Source organism: Monodelphis domestica, chromosome 2 (assembly GCF_027887165.1).
Source record: "Monodelphis domestica isolate mMonDom1 chromosome 2, mMonDom1.pri, whole genome shotgun sequence".
NCBI classification, from domain to species: Eukaryota; Metazoa; Chordata; class Mammalia; order Didelphimorphia; family Didelphidae; genus Monodelphis; species Monodelphis domestica.
The window spans coordinates 271,454,709-271,460,263 of NC_077228.1; positions in this window are offsets into that span (position 1 = coordinate 271,454,709).

A 5,555-nucleotide genomic window follows, 5' to 3' on the forward strand; every position below is an offset into this window, starting at 1 on the left:
TTTGAGAGTTACAAATAACATTTCCCCAATATATTAATATATATATATATATATATATATATATATATATATATATATATAATTTGATCTAATTATAGCCCTTATAGAAGAGTTTGAATTAAAAAAAAATTTCTCCTTTTCCCTTTCTTTCATATTTACCTTTTCATGTTTCTCTTGCTCTTTGTGTTTGGATATCAAACTTTCCACTGGGTTCTGGTCTTTTCTTTACAAATACTTGGAAATCTTCTATTTTGTTGAATGCCCATACTTTCCCCCAGAAGTATATAGTCAGTTTTGATGGATAGGTGATTCTTACTTGAAAACCCAGTTCTCTCGCCTTTCTGAATATCGTGTTCCAGGCCTTGTGATCCCTTAGTGTGGAAGCTGCCAGGGTCTTGTGTGATCCTGATTTGTGCTCCTTGGTATATGAATTGTCTCTTTTTGGCTTCTTGTAGAATTTTCTCCTTATCTTGAAAGCTTTGGAATTTGGCAATTACATTCCTGGGAGTTGTCTTTTGGGGATTTAGTGTAAAGGATGTTCTATGAACTCTTTCAATATCTATTTTGCCCCTTTGTTCAAGAACATTAGGTCAGTTTTCTTGGATAATTTCTTGTATTATGATGTCAAGATTTCTGTTTATTTCTGACTTTTCAGGTAGACCAATGATTCTCAAATTGTCTCTCCTTCCTCTGTTTTCCTGATCTGTCACCTTGTCAGTGAGATATTTTATGTTTTCTTCTAATTTGTCAGTCTTTTGACGTTGCTTTATTAATTCTTGCTGTTTTGCAAGTTCATTGTCTTCCAGTTGCCTAATTCTGGTCTTTAAAGACTGGTTTTCCTTTTCAGTTTGGTCTACTCTGCTTTTTGTGGCTTCCAGGTGTTTCTCCAATTGGGAGTTCTTATCCCTCAGACTGTTGTTGTCTCTTTGAATTATTTCCCATTTTTCTTGCCAGAAGGCTTCCATCTTTTGGATAAGCTCCAATTTGAATTCTTCCAGAGCTTGTGGATGATTTCCATTTTTTTTTTGTAAAGTTTTGATTTTGTTTGAATTTCATCCTCTTTTTCCTCTGTAGCCTGGGTTTTTCCTCTGTAAAAATTTTCAAAAGTCAATATCTTCTTCCTGTTTTTCTTGGAGGGTATTTGTTGGTCCTGGGCACAATGAGCCATCCCTATAGTGGTTTTTCCTTCCCTTTTCAGTCAGAAATCTGAGTGAAATGGGCAGGTTCTCTGTTTATGGAGTTAAGGAGCAAGGCTTTTGCCTGAGGCAGGCTCTCAAATCTCCGGAGCCTCTGCTATTCGCTAGAAAGCCCGAGGTCTGTACTCCCTGGTGCGAAGAAGTTTCTGGTGTATCTGCTCTCAGGGGTAGATCCCTGGCAGTCCTAGTCAGCTCCCAAGACCCTAGAGGTGCCCCTTTCTCACTCTAGAGGTGTCCCTCGCTCACTCGCTGTTTCTGGTGCATGCTGGCTCTGATTCTGGCTCTGTAGGTGGGGTGGGGGAGGGTAGATCAGCTCACATTTGGGTGGGAGCTTTTTCTCCTTCTTATAGTGTGGAAATGCTCAAACCTCACGTACCTTCAATGCTGTACCCTACTGTTGAGTCCCTCCGTTCTTCTGAAGATGGTTTTTATGTTCTTTTGAGGTAGTCTATTTCGTTGGGTGCTGGGGAGAGGAAGCATCTCGCATCTAGACTGCTGCCATGCTTACCCGGAAGCCTTAAATACATTTTTAAATTGAATTTCTTTAATTAGCACCTGCTCTCCAGAACTCTAACTCCCAGCTTCCCATGATCCCTCTCACATCATTAATGTACGGAGGATATAAATTTTGTATAGCTCCTCCTCTCTCTCTTTGCCTGATCACAGCTGGGAAGGGGAGCTTTATGCCAGCCAGGAGACTCTATATATGTGGTCTTATTTTTGTTAGATAATTAGGTTTGAACTTCTATTTCCTTTAGTTTATTTTCTTTTTACTTCAAGTGATTATTAATAAACTTTATAAAATATAATACTTTGAGTTATTGATATTAAATTTTACAATTTAAATTTTTTAAATTTTAATTGAAATTTTAAATTAAATTTCAATTTTTAAAAATTTAATTTGGAATACATGCTAGAAATTGGACTGAGCTAAGAACCATCCCCCCTAGCTCATGTCCATCCCCTTCCTCAACTTAGCTGTCATCAAAACAAGATGGTAAGGAAGAAATGTCCTCAAATACATCCTCCTTCTTCCCCCATCCTCCTGGTCCAATACCTTTAGGGATCACCAGAAGAGACTAGATAAACAAGTCAACTTCTCTCTAGTTCCATCCCAAGGGATCCTACTTATTTCTGTGTTATTATAGGGTAAGAAATTAGGGACCCAGCTGTGATAGGGCAATAAAGGCAGCTTAGCTGGGGGGGGGGGGATGCTGTTTTAACCCACACATGTTCTCCCCTCCATCTCAAATGAGATCCTTGTGGAATTGGAGTATTGAATGAAAAAGGTATATAAACTAGGATCCATATGCCCTGGGAGGAGGAACTAGAAGGCTGAGTAGTGGGAGGAGAGGCTTGGCTACAGGGATCCAGTTGTGGGCAGGGCCTGAGATTTGGCAGAGCACCCTGTGTAGTGACCTAGAAATCTATGCTGCCAGCAGCCCAGGGAAGCCCCACCTGGCACTGCCCAGTGGGTAAGGCAGTGTCACCAGGAGGCATCAGAGGATGCCTATCACTCACTCACATACACACACAAAGATGGGTCTCTCCTCTCTTCCCTGTAGCCTTGAGTCTCTGCCTGACCTGTCCTCAGTACACCTGCCGATCTAAAGGAAATCTAGTGGGTAAAGCAATGTTGCTATCCTGGGAAAAATCACTTTTCCCTTTCCAAAACTCAGTTTTCCCACCTGTAAGAGGGGACTTGTTTCCCTTTCAGCTCCAATTCCTACTCTCCTAGGATTCCCAAATTCTCCTACCAGATGGGGTTTCAGACTTTATGGGAACCTTTGCATCTCTACTACCTCCAACTTCCCAGGGCTACTCTACCCATCCCAGTTCCCAAACCCCATTTCTGGGGTGGAACCAAGATGGCGGCTTAGTAGCAGTAAAAGCTGAAATCACTGACAATCATTCCAAACCAATCTTTAAAAAGTACCTCAAATAAACATAATATGGAAATAGGTTTTGATCAATAATACATGTATAACCTAGTAGAATTGCTTGTCAGCTCTGTGAGTGGGAGAGGAAAGAGGGGAGGGAGAGAACATGAGTCATATGATCATAGGAAAATACTCTAAAAATTTTTTCATTAATTAAAACTAAATAAATAAAAAGTGCCTCAAAACACAAGTTTTTTTAAGGAGTTAAAAAAAAATCAAAACCCCACATCTAACTTTTTTTGGACCTGAGATAAACAGCACATCAGTGTATCTTTTCTGTTGAGTAATCTGTAGTGGCTGCCTCCATTCCAGCCTAACATCTTTCCAATTTAGAGATCTACAGTCAGAATGAGAAGTTTCCAGCCTCTCAAAAAATGTAAATCATTTTCAGCCTAGTAATGATAATATTATGGTATACCCTCTTGTTCTGGTCACAACTAAGCTGAGGAAGGGGACGGACATGAGCTAGAGGTTTGATCCCTAGCTTAGCCCAACTCCTAGAATCTACCCAAATTCAATTTTGAAAAAATTTATGGATGAAATGGATTCACGGAAAACAAAGAACTTTCTGTTGCTTCACAGGGGAAGAAAACACTTCTGAGCAAGAATTTTACTTTTTATCCCTGATGAAAATCATGTTTATCAATGATAAAATAAACCTTTATGGAGTACCTACTAACAAAAAATAAATTTAAATTTCATTTGAAATTTTAAAATTAAATTTAATTTAATTTAAAAAAATTTTTAATACTCAATCTTCTAGTTCCTCCCCCATATCTTACCTTTTTGAGGGGCTTTCTACTTTTCAGGGGTTTACTGGAGAATGAGGGAAAGAATAGGAATGACATACTTTTAAGTTAATCCTATAATATTAACACTTTCACAAGTCTAGACAATCTACAAAATGATAAATCAAGCTCTCATTTGTAGTTCTACTGGTTTCTGAGGGGTAAATATCCTATGATAGAAACTTAATCATTCTCTAGGCAGGATTTGTTTAGGAGCTGATTCCAGCACACACCCATCTGATTCAACCTTACTTCAAAATAAGGGGATGAAGAAATTGAGGCCCAAAAGGCTTGCCCAATGTCTCAGAGCTTATCAGTAGCACTGATTGGAATAAAAATCAGGTCTCCCCATGCCAGAAGAAAATCTGGTCTCTCCTATCATAATCCTGTCTCTACTAGCCAAGATTCACCAAAGATAATGGGTTTAACATTGGAAGGAACCTTATAGATCATCTAAGATTAGAGGCCATCATTTTTTTTTAAACCCTTACCATCTGTCTTAGAATTAATACTATGTATTGGTTCAAAGGCAGAAGAGCAGTAAGGGCCAAGCAATGAGGGCTAAGTGACTTGCCCAGGATCACACAGCTAGGAAGTGTCTGAGGACAGATTTGAACCTAGGACCTCCCATCTCTAGGCCTGTCTCTCAAGCCACTATACCCAACTGCCACCTTTTCTCTTTCTTTTTTAAACTCTTACCTTCTATCTTAGACAAAAGGTTGGCAAAGGCTAGACAATCAGGGTTAAGTGCCCAGGTCCTATACCAGGTGCCAGGAAGAAAAATTGTAAGACTGAATCTGTCCTTTTCTTCAACAAACTCACGATCCGGTTAGAGAGATAATTAATCAATCAATAGCTAGGAAGTGTCCGAAGCCATATTTGAACCCAGGCACTCTATCCTCTGTGTTAACTGCCCCTCATCATTTTTCAAATGAGAAAACTGAAGCCAATAAAAGTCAAGTGTTTTGCCAAAGGTCATACAAATAGTAAATGGCAGTGATGAGATTAGAATTCAAATCCTCAGATTCCAAATTCTGCCCTTTTCCACCCCAATACACTTAAATTGCTCAAGAAAAAAAGGGGAGGAAAAAGAAAAAAAGACATCTTCTGAAAAAATTAAAATAAAAAATTTAAATATGTATATCTTTCTTCATTTTTATCATGAAATATCCCCTATACTTGTCCTCTTCGCCTACTTACATTAGAAATATAAACTCTTTGTGGGCAAGAGCTGCCTTGTTTTTTAATTTTTATCACCAGGGGTTGGCATATAGTAAATGCTTAATAAATGCCTTTGATTCATTCATTCATTCATTCCTCTGAATACTAAGTCTGTCCTGGGACTACCAAGGAAGATCAGAGAAAGTTTCACAGCCCACATCTGGGGAAAAGGCAGCCTGAATGGGATATAAAAACTTAGTCAGCAGGATGGGCATACAGAGAACCCCATGTTCCAACCCTCTGACACATCTGTACAATATTCAAAAAAACAAGAGGTCATTTATTTATTCACTCACTCAACAAGCATTTACTCAGCTTTGACAAAGGGCCCAGTCCTATACCAGGTGCCAGGAAGAAAAATTATAAGCCTGAGTCTCTCCCTTTCTTCAAGGAACTCATGATCCAGTTCA